The sequence below is a fragment of the Mirounga angustirostris genome, unplaced genomic scaffold, assembly GCF_029215605.1.
Source record: "Mirounga angustirostris isolate CCGP_5_RB_7025 unplaced genomic scaffold, mMirAng1.0.hap1 SCAF_11, whole genome shotgun sequence".
Lineage (NCBI taxonomy): Eukaryota > Metazoa > Chordata > Mammalia > Carnivora > Phocidae > Mirounga > Mirounga angustirostris.
The window spans coordinates 85,899,674-85,911,707 of NW_026991719.1; the positions used below are offsets into that span (position 1 = coordinate 85,899,674).

The 12,034-nt window shown below is 36.5% G+C and overlaps 1 pseudogene; it reads left to right on the forward strand.

The window, feature by feature from the left end:
- Positions 1-3,661: 3,661 nt before the first annotated feature.
- On the forward strand, positions 3,662-5,105 carry LOC123834267 (histone acetyltransferase type B catalytic subunit-like; annotated as a pseudogene).
- The last annotated feature ends 6,929 nt before the right edge of the window (positions 5,106-12,034 follow it).

Consider the following 12,034-nt stretch of genomic DNA (forward strand, 5'->3'; position numbering starts at 1 on the left):
AATTAGAAACCAGAAACACAGTAGATCAGATCAACGAAACTAGAAGCTGGTTCTTTGAAAGAATTAATGCAATGATAAACCGCTAGCCAGACTTATCCAAAAGAAAAGAGAAAGGGCCCAAATTAATAAAATTATGAATGAAAGGGGAGAGATCATGACTAACACCAAGGAAATAGAAACAATTATTAGAAATTATTATCAACAACTATACGCCAATAAACTCAGCAATCTGGATGAAATGGAGGCCTTCCTGGAAACCTATAAACTGCCAAGACTGAAACAGGAAGAAATTGACAACCTGAATAGGCCAATAACCAGTAACGAGATTGAAGCAGTGATCAAAAACCTCCCAAAAAACAAGAGTCCAGGGCCTGATGGATTCCCTGGGGAATTCTACCAAACATTCAAAGAAGAAATAATACATATTCTCCTGAAGCTGTTTCAAAAAATAGAAACAGAAGGAAAGCTTCCAGGCTCATTCTATGAGGCCAGCATTACCTTAATCCCCAAACCAGGCAAAGACCCCAACAAAAAGGAGAATTTCAGACCGATATCCCTGATGAATATGGATTCCAAAATCCTCAACAAAATCCTAGCTAATAGGATCCAACAATACATTAAAAGGATCATCCACCACGACCAAGTGGGATTTATCCCCGGGATCCAAGTGTGGTTCAACATTTGCAAATCAATCAATGTGATAGAACACATTAATAAGAGGAGAGAGGGGAACCATAGGGTCCTCTCAATTGATGCAGAAAAAGCATTTGACAAACTATAGCATCCTGGGGCGCCTGGGTGGCTCAGTTGGTTAAACAACTGCCTTCGGCTCAGGTCATGATCCTGGAGTCCTGGGATTGAGTCCCGCATCGGGCTCTCTGCTCAGCAAGGGGTCTGCTTCTCCCTCTGACCCTCTTCCCTCTCGTGCTCTCTGTCTCTCATTCTCTCTCTCTCAAATAAATAAATAAAATCTTAAAAAAAAAAAAAACTACAGCATCCTTTCCTGATTAAAACTCTTCAGAGTATAGGGATAGAGGGAACATTCCTCAAGTTCATAAAATCCATCTATGAAAAACTCACAGCGAATATCATCTTCAATGTGGAAAAGCTGAGAGCCCTTCCCTTAAGATCAGAAACACGTCCAGGATGCCCACTCTTGCCACTATTGTTCAACATAGTACTAGAAGTCCTAGCAACAGCAATCAGACAACAAAAAGAAATAAAAGGTATTCAAATTGGCAAAGAAGACGTCAAACTCTCCCTTTTTGCAGATGACATGATACTTTATGTGGAAAACCCAAAAGACTCCACCCCCAAATTACTAGAACTCATATAGCAATTCAGTAATGTGGCAGGATACAAACTCAATGCACAGAAATCAGTTGCTTTCTTATACACTAACAATGCAACTGTAGAAAGAGAAATTAGAGAAAGGATTCCATTTACAATAGCACTGAAAACCATAAGATACCCTAGAATAAACCTAACCAAAGAGGTAAAGGATCTATACTCTAGGAACTACAGAACATTCATGAAAGAAATTGAAGATGCAAAAAGATGGAAAAACATTCCATGCTCATGGATCAGAAGAATAAACATTGTAAAAATGTCTATGCTGCCCAGAGCAATCTATACCTTCAATGCCATCCCGATCAAAATTCCAATGACATTTTTTAAAGTGCTGGAACAAACAATATTAAAATTTGTATGGAATCAGAAAAGACCCCAAATCACCAAGAAAATGTTGAAAAAGAAAAACAAATCTGGGGGCATCACGTTGCCCAATTTTAAGCTATATTACAAAGCTGTGATCACCAAGACAGCATGGTACTGGCACAAAAACAGACATATTGACCAATGGAACAGAATAGAGAGCCCGGATATGGACCCTCAACTCTATGGTCACATAATCTGCGGCAAAGCAGGAAAAAATATGCAATGGAAAAAAGACAGTCTTTTCAATAAATGGTGCTGGGAAAATTGGACAGCCACATGCAGAAGAATGAAACTCAACCATTCTCTAACACCATACACAAAGATAAACTCAAAATGGATGAAAGACCTGAATGTGAGACAGGAATCCATCAAAATCCTAGAGGAGAACATAGGCAGTAACCTCTTTGACATCGGCCACAGCAACTTCTTTCAAGATACATCTCCAAAGGCTAGTGAAACAGAAGCAAAAATGAAATTTGGGGACTTCATCAAAATCAAAAGCTTCTGCACAGCAAAGGAAACAGTCAATAAAACCAAGAGGCAACCCACAGAATGGGAGAAGATATTTGCAAATGACACTACAGATAAAGGGCTGGTATCCAAGATCTATAAAGAACTTCTCAAACTCAACACCCAAAAAACAAATAATCAAGTCAAAAAATGGGCAGAAGACATGAACAGACACTTCTCTGAAGAAGACATACAAATGGCTAACAGACACATGAAAAAATGTTCATCATCATTAGCCATCAGGGAAATTCAAATCACAACCACACTGAGATACCACCTTACACCAGTTAGAATGGCAAAAATGGACAGGGCAAGAAACAACAAATGTTAGAGAGGTTGTGGAGAAAGGGGAACCCTCTTACACTGTTGGTGGGAATGCAAGTTGGTACAGCCACTTTGGTAAACAGTGTGGAGGTGCTTCAGAAATTTCAAAATAGAGCTACCCTATGACCTAGCAATTGCACGCCTGGGTATTTACCCCAAAGACACAGATGTAGTGAAAAGAAGGGCCATATGCACCCCAATGTTCATAGCAGCAATGTCCACAATAGCCAAACTGTGGAAAGAGCCCAGATGCCCTTCAACAGATGAATGTATAAAGAAGATGTGGTCCATATATACAATGGAATATTACTCAGCCATCAGAAAGCGTGAATACCCAACTTTTACATCAACATGGATGGGACTGGAGGAGATTATGCTAAGTGAAATAAGTCAAGCAGAGAAAGTCAATTATCATATGGTTTCACTTATTTGTGGAACATAAGGAATAGCATGGAGGATGTTAGGAGAAGGAAGGGAAAAATGAAGGGGGGGGGGGAATCAGAGGGACAAATGGACCATGAGAGACTATGGACTCTGAGAAATAAACTGAGGGTTTTAGAGGGAAGGGGGTGGGGGGATGGGTTAGCCCGGTTATAGGTATTAAGGAGGGCATGTACTGTATGGAGCACTGGGTGTTATACGAAAACAATAAATCGTGGATTACCACATCAAAAACTAATGATGTTTTGTATGGTGAGTAACATAACATAATAAAATAAAATTTTAAAAAATCATAGGAAACAAACTGAGGGTTGGTGAATGTGAGGGGGTGGGGGATGGGATAACTGGGTGATGGACATTAAGGAAAGCACTTGTTGTAATGAGCACTGGGTATTATATCAGACTGATGAATCATTGACCTCCACCTCTGAAACTAATAATACATTATATGTTAATAAATTGACTTTAAATTAGAAAATAAAACAATATAGGAGTAAAAAAAGAAAAAGCTTTTGCACAGTGAAGGAAACAGTCAACAAAACTAAAAGGCAACCTACAGACTGGGAAAAGATATTTTCAAATGACATATCTGATAAAGGGTTAGTATCCAAAATATATAAAGAACTTATAGATTCATCCTTCTTCAGCCATAAGTGCTTGTAGCTCAGAAATGGTCAGATATGGTAGTATGGAGAATTTGTTTTTATACGAGAGTATAGTGAAAAAACTGGCAGAATTCAAATGTGACACCAACTAAAATTAATTCATTTTCTTGAAGATCTTGAGAATGACATTAGAACTTTCCTTCTTGAATATACCCATCAACTCTTTGGAGATGACGAAACTGCTTTCGGTTACAAGAGTCTAAAGATCCGGGGCACCTGGGTGGCTCAGTCGTTAAGCATCTGCCTTCGGCTCAGGTCATGATCCCAGGGTCCTGGGATCGAGCCCCTCATTGGACTTCCTCCTCAGCAGGAAGCCTGCTTCTCCCTCTCCCACTCATCCTGCTTGTGTTCCCTCTCTCACTATGTCTCTGTCAAATAAATAAAACCTTAATAAAAAAAAAAAAGTCTAAAGATCCTGTTAAACTCTAATGCTGGTAGCCTGTCAACAATGTTCTGTGTTGAGTGTGCATCTAAAGTTGATGAAAACTTTGATCGTGTAGAAGCTAATGATGTAGAGGGCAAAACTAGACAAATAATTCTACCTGGGTTTTGTACAAACATGAATGATTTTTCTCTCTTTACTGGAAAAAGAAGTTGATTTCACGCCATTTGGAACTTTACGCCATATATATTCTGTTCTCAGTCCAACAGGAGGGGAAATTTACCTTTCAGATATACAAGGCTGACATGACATGTAGAGGCTTCTGAGAATATCATGAAAGGCCTCAGACCTTTTTGATGTGGTTTATTGAAACTGCCAGTTTTATTGACATGGTTGATGAAAGACGGCACTACTTTCTAGTATTTGAGAAGTATAATAAGGATGGAGCTATTCTCTTTGTGACCATAGGCTACATGAGTCTGTAAGTACTATGTGTACCCAGACAAAACTCAACCCAGTGTAAGTTAGATGCTGGTACTGACTCCATTTCAAGGTCTAGGTCATGGTGTTCAACTTTTTGAAACAGTTCATAGATACACAATTGCATCTTCTTCTCTTCTTGATATTACAGAGGAAGATCCATCCAAAAAGTATGTGAAATTAAGAGACTTTGTGCTTGTGAAGCTTTGTCAAGATTTGCCCTGTTTTTCTCAGGAAAAGTTGATGCAAGGGTTCAACAAACATATGGCAATAGAGGCACAACAGAAGTTCAAAATAAAGAAGCAACATGCTAGACGGGTTTATGAAATTCTTTTGACTACTGTTAACTGACATGAGTGATGCTGAACAATACAGAAGCTATAGACTGGACTTTAAAAGAAGACTAATTAGCCCATATAAGAAAAAGCAGAGATCTTGCTAAAATGAGAAAATGTCTCAGACCAGAAGAACTGACAAACCAGATGAACCAAATAGAAATAAGCATGCAACATGAACAGCTGGAAGAAAGCTTTCAGGAACTTGTGAAAGATTACCAATGTGTTATTGAATACCTCATTCAAGAGTAAAGATTATCCTGCTCTGTACAGGAAGTTTGCAAATTTCTGTACATTGTGTTGTGGAAAAGCTAATGATGACTTTAATTTTAAAATCTTCTTTTTTATTATGTTATGTTAGTCACCATACAGTACATCATTAGTTTTTGAGGTAGTGATCCACGATTCATTGTTTGCATATAACACCCAGTGTTACGTGCAATACATGCCCTCCTTAATACCCATCACTGGGCTAACGCATTCCCCCACCCCCCACCCCTCTAAAACATTCAGTTTGTTTCTCAGAGTCCATAGTCTCTCATGGTTATCTCCCCCTCTGATTTTCCCCTCTTCATTTTCCCCTTCCTTCTCTTAATGTCATCCATGCTATTCCTTATATTCCACAAATAAGTGAAACCATATGATAATTGACTTTCTCTGCTTTACTTATTTCACTTAACATAATCTCCTCCAGTCCCATCCATGTTGATGCAAAAGTTGGGTGTTCATCTTTTCTGATGGCTGAGTAATATTCCGTTGTATATATAGACCACATCTTCTTTATCCATTCATGTATTGAAGGGCATCTTGGTTCTTTCCACAGTTTGGCCATTTAAAATCTTGTAACATTTACTTATATTAAAAGTTATCTATCTTATCTTTGGTTGAATATTTTCTTTTGGAGAGATTGTATATTTAAAATACTGCTTAGAGTCTATGCACATATATTACATTTAAAAATATATATAGCTTCTGATATATCAGTGTAATTGCTTTCCTTCTTAATGGTATAATAAATGTTTAGTTGTGATAAAAAGAACTTATAGAATTCAACACCAAAAAATGAATTATCCACTTAAAAAATGGGCAGACGTCATGAATAGATATTTTTCCAAAGAAGACATCCAGATGGCCAACAGACACATGAAAAGATGCTCAACATCACTCATCATCAGGGAAATACAAATCAAAACCACAATGAGGTATCACGTCACAGAATGGCTAAAATCAATAACGCAAGAAACAAGTGTTGGTGAGGATGTGGAGAAGAAGGAATCCTCTTGCACTGTTGGTGGGAATACAAACTGGTGCAGCCACTCTGGAAAACAGTATGGAGGTTCCTCAAAAAGTTAAAAATAGAACTACCCTACAATCCAGCAATTGCACTACTAAGTACCTACCCAAAGAATAAAAAAATATTAATTCAAAGGGATACACACACTGCAATGTTTATAGAAGTATTATCTACAATAGCCAAATTATGGATACAGCTCAAGTGTCCATTGACTGATGAATGGATTAAAAAATGTGGTATCATGGAATATTACTCAGCCAATAAAAAAGAATGGAACCTTGACATTTGCAATGATGTGAATGGAGCCAGAGAGTGTTATGCTAAGTGAAATAAGTCAGTCAGAGAAAGACAAATATCATATGATTTCACTCATATACAGAATTTAAGAAACAAAAGAAATGAACAAAGGGGGGAAAAAGAGAGAGAGGCAAAGCAAGAAACAGACTCTTAACTATAGGGAACAAACTGATTGTTACCAGAGGGGAGGTGGGTGGGGAGGATGGGTGAAATAGGTCATAGAGATTAAGGAGTGCACTTACTGTGATGAGCACCCACTGTTGTATGCAAGTGTTGAATCACTAAATTGTACACCTGAAACTAATATTATGCTGTGTGTTAACTAACTGGAATTTAAATAAAAACTTTTTAAAAAATTCCTTCTTTGATATAAACATTTCTTTGCTGATTCTTCTGCTCTGTCCTGTCCTTAATCCAGTATCTTCAAATATTGCCCATTCAAAACAAAGTTTCAAGCCTCCTTGGAGTTATAGGAGGAAATGACAAGGCCACCAAAGGTGAGAGCAATTAGTAATCCTGAAACAAAAGAGTCTTATTAAAAGCACTGCTTTAGTAGAAAACCAGGAATTAAGCACAGACAAATACCCCAAGGACTTTTTCCAGAGCATAGAAAATCCATGCTGGATTTCTCATCTCTATTCACATTCATTAATAAACTATGTGTACCTTCAGATACCCTGTAGTTCATTTGGGGCTTTGTTTTCTCTTTCTTCTACTCTTGTTATGCCTTCATTAGCCTCTTACTATATACCTAGGTAGGTTAGTACTAAACACTTTTAATCATTGTCACTTTGTTTATATGGCTTCATATATGATGGCATTAGTCTTCCCCACTTCTTTTTCAGAAGTTTCCTGGAAATTCTCAGATGTTTTCATTTCAAGTGAACTACAATATTGTTTTGATTACTTGTATCAACCCTAGAGGTAGATATTAAGATTACTCACATTTTATATTTATGTATTCAGGAAACTAAGGTAATATACAAGTTAAGGAACTTACTTACAATCACATGACTAATATGTGGCAGAGCTGAGAAATAAATTCTTATCTATCAAATTGCCTATTATATTGAGAATATCAAATATGTAACCATCCTGGAATAAACCTCCTTGACAATTTATAAAGGCTTGACAGTGGGCCTTGTGAATAGTCTCACACATATATTTTTATGAGAAAATGATGATAACCTCTATTTAATGTACATATAAGAATAATTCTGATACGACCTAGTCCTTCTTTTATGGGTCTCCTAGAGAGTCAGATGGCTCCTTGTCACTTTAGAGTCCTCAAGAAAGACCACAAAGGGTCCCGCTCTTGGCTTGTTAATCCCAAGAAGAGCTGTGTCTATACTGCAACTCTAACCTGCTATCTCAGAGTGGGACAAGAGCTGCTTGTTGTTGTTGTTGTTTTTAATTCCTGTGCACTGTGATAATGCAGTTGTCAGATCTTCAGCAGTTTTACTTTTTTTTTTTTTCTAAATCTTACTATTAAATCACTCCAAGCAGTCTACCTCACAGTTTCACTAGCCATTTGTTGTAAGTAGTCTTTTAGTATCAACTCAGGAACACAAAATCCCCCAAATGAAGCAAACTCAAACTTGTATCCCTGTGTGCAATGTGTCAGAGGGAGTTCATTTCTCTCCACTGGAAACACTTTGTCCTTTACCACCATGTTCCCACACATTTGACCAGAGATTTGTCAGAGGGAGTTCATTTCTCTCCACTAGAAACACTTTGTCCTTTACCACCTTGTTCCCACACATTTGACCAGAGATTTGTCAGAGGGAGTTCAATTCTCTCCCCTGGAAACACTCTGTCCTTCACCACCATGTTCCCACCCATTTGACCAGCAATTTCTCAGCCCCTTTTGGCCCTGGCAGTGACTCACTGACTAGTTTGTTTTTCTCTATATCTGAGTGGAAGTTTTTTCTCTATATCTGAGTGTTTTTCTCTATATCTCCAGGAAGTTCTTTTCTCCTGTTCTTGCACTAGAGGTGGGCAGCCAGTATACATTCTTATGGCCATACTATTTGCTTATAGCCAGTGTTGGTTATTGGTCTAGACCTATGTCTTAACAACTGTTACATGCTTTGTATATTATCTGATAAAAATTTGCTTTAAATAAATTTATCTCTAGGGTGTCAAATTTTATTAACTCACCAGCAAGGGAACCAAGAAGATGACAAAGTCATTTGAAAGAGAGTGTGCCAGGTCGGAAAGGATTTTGAAATGAAATGATTACAAATGTGGGAACTAGAAATGCTTACATAAACAAGTAGATTTTTATACTAATTAACATTTCCTTTCACAAAGTTTTAAACACATAATGTCCTTAAACACATAATGTTCCAATTATTATCAAGGAAGTTTGTAACAGGATGGTACATGCTATCAGTCAGAAGATAAAAGGCAGGTGCATTTAAGTAGCAAATGTTCAAAATATATCTGCCTGATATTGGGGCTTGGTTTTGTCTTCCAGCAATAGTGCGTAAATAGGGACATCTATCAGGAAAGCATGAAACATAGTCAACAGAGATTGGAAACAGATCACTAAGTAATGTTAGTGCCAGTAATTTTTTTTCAAGCTGAAACAAAGATGCAGAATATATAGTTTGCCCGTTCCTTAGTTTGGGGACAATTTCTTTTCTTTGACTGTCACTCCTCTGGTTTCCTCCTCCAAAAAGCAATAATCATTCTCACTTTAACTTACTGTTTGAGTAATCATTTTCTATACAACTTTTAAATATAGCAAAAAGTAGACATAGTCTTACTTTATATACCGCTATTACCATCATGATTATCAGAAAGGTTTTTACTTATATTATTCCTTTAAATCAGTTTCCAACATCTAGGAAAATTTTCTAAATAAAATTTCAAAGTAAATCAATCTTAATGGTAACAAATTAATTTTGTTTATGAACCTGGGCTTTCAGAGTGTGTTCTTTTCACACACAACCTCAGATAGTCACATAAGTGCATCAAAAACATCACTAAATATACACATTCCTTCTTATTGTATAATTAACAACTTTCAGGGTGAGAAGCTACCGAGACCTGATAACTTTTGCTGGAAGATTATGAAAGGAATACAAAGCTCTGTTTTATTTTTTTTAAGATTTATTTATTTATTTGAGAGAGAGAGAGAGAGAGAGCACATGGGTGGAGGGGCAGAGGGAGAAAATCTTCAAGCAGTCTCCTGACTGAGCATGGAGCCCTATGCAGGGCTCAGTCTCATGACCCTGAGATCACGACCTGAGCCAAAACCAAGAGTCAGACACTTAACCAACTGAGCCACCTAAGTGCCCCCAAAGCTCTGTTTTAAATGGTCCCTATTATTTCAGAAATGCCCTTTACCATTTTTACCTTACCCAGAGCTATAGAATGTGTACCAAGAAATTCATCTCCATCTGTTTGCAATACCTTACTGTGCAGAGTTGCCCCCAAATTTCCAAGGTTCCTGACCTGCCAGAAAAGATATTCTTTCATATCTGCAAGGCAGAGACTCTTTAGACCACAAAACAAGCACCAGTTACCTGAAAGGTCTCTTTAGGTATTGTTATCAAATATAATATTTGTTTCTTGATGGTAGGCTTGTTAATTCTAATTAGGTGATTTTACCTTCAAATGTGACATTTCTTATATGGGTGCAGTAACAAATTTGATTTGATATCTGATAAACTGCAGTATTGTTTCAATTACTTTTGTCAACTTTAGATATAGACATTAAGATTACACACACTTTATAGATGAAGAAAATGAGGCACCCCAAAGTTAAGGAACTTATTTAAGATTATACAACTAATAAGTAGCAGAATTGAGAAATAAATTAATATCTAACAGTCTGCTTGTCATACTGGAAATATCAAACATGTAACCATCTTGCCATATGCCTCCCTGGCAATATATAAAGAGTGGGCATTTCGAACAGTCTCCCATATATCTAGAGTCACCATCTTTAAGTCTTTTTATTCCCCTGAAAATTCACATTTATGGCCTGTTTTTACATTAAAATGTAATAAACATATAGGAAATTTTATGTTTCTGAATTCTAATGGACTATACTCCATATTGCAATATTCTGAAGAATTTAACCTGTTGAATCCCAAAGTCTGATGACATGAGCTAAAACATAACATTCTTAACATGGAGTTTTTGGAGAATCACTTGAATTTCATACCACTTGAGGAGTGTGATACTTCCGTTACCCTGTGATTTTGACAGTTGGAATTTTTTTAAAGATTTTATTTATGACAGTTAGAATTTTAAAGAGGAGGATGAAGAAGAGAAGAAAAAAGGAAAAGATAAAAACTTTGTAGTATAAGACTGTCCGAATAGAAAATATCAAGCACAATACCTAAAACATCCCAATGCAAACAATCACAATTAGATTTTTCTTATAATTTCACTTGGTCCTCCAATTGTCACTAACTAATTCTTGTTCCATTCCTCTTGGATCAGCAGTCTACCTCTTGAAGTTTACTTTTGGGCTGAAGCAGTCTTGGAAAACTTGAATTTCCTATCTTTTATACAATCCATTTCATTGCAGCTCTAAGGCTAACTTTCTTGGGACTTTCTTCCATTATACCCAACCATCAATCAGTAGCTTATGGCAAGAGCCCTTAGGTTCATGTGTGCAGGGGAGGAAGATACAAGAATGACAGGCTTTGGTTAATTTATTAGAGTGATTGAATATATCAGGATAGGAGCCTGGATTTCCCTACTGGGTAAAATATGTAAATATATGGACCTAACCATGACCTTTTCTTAGAGACTTAGGCAATATTTGTTAAAAGTTAGTGTAAAACATTTTATGAATTGTGATTGACAAATCTCCAGGGCTTTAAAAACCTTCCCATAAAGTGTGGACCACAATCATCACTAATAAGCAAGGAATAATGACCTAGTATAAAATCTTATACATAAATTTGTAAAAAGTTTTTGTGTCTGCCCATGCACATAAGAGCATGCTTCTACATACCCTGAAGAGGCAGTTGCTGAAACATATTTATATCAATAGTACTTTAGCTATACAAAATTAACGTAGGAGTTGATTTTCTCTCTTTGATTTGACAGTTTTTCTATAATGCATATCTGAAAAAAAATAATGGTTCTTCTAACACTGTGAATTCAGTTACAAAATAAAGAACACACCAAATATAGTTTAGTCTGTTTTTATTCCTCCTTTTATAAGGTGAGGGAATAAGCCTTTTGTATTATGTTCTAGCCATCTAGAAACTGCCAAAAATGATTTGTGTGTAAGAGACATCTTGACAGTTTTATTACTCTAAATTTAGGGTTAGATTTTGGAGAAGAAAATAACAAAAGGGTCTGTCTATTAGGGGAATCTGGCTGCTCAATTAAAATTAGAACATAGTTACCTAAGAACAAGGAAGAGTTTTAGTATTGGCTACCTTGTTAACCAGAGTGACAATGCAACATTTAAAATAAACATAGCACCTGAAGTTAATAGAATATTATATGTCAACTACACTTCAATAAAAAAGAACTATAAAATAAAATTTAAAAATAACAAAAAGAAGCACAGCAATAACTAAAAATTTTAGCTTTTCCTTAAATGCAGAATTTATGA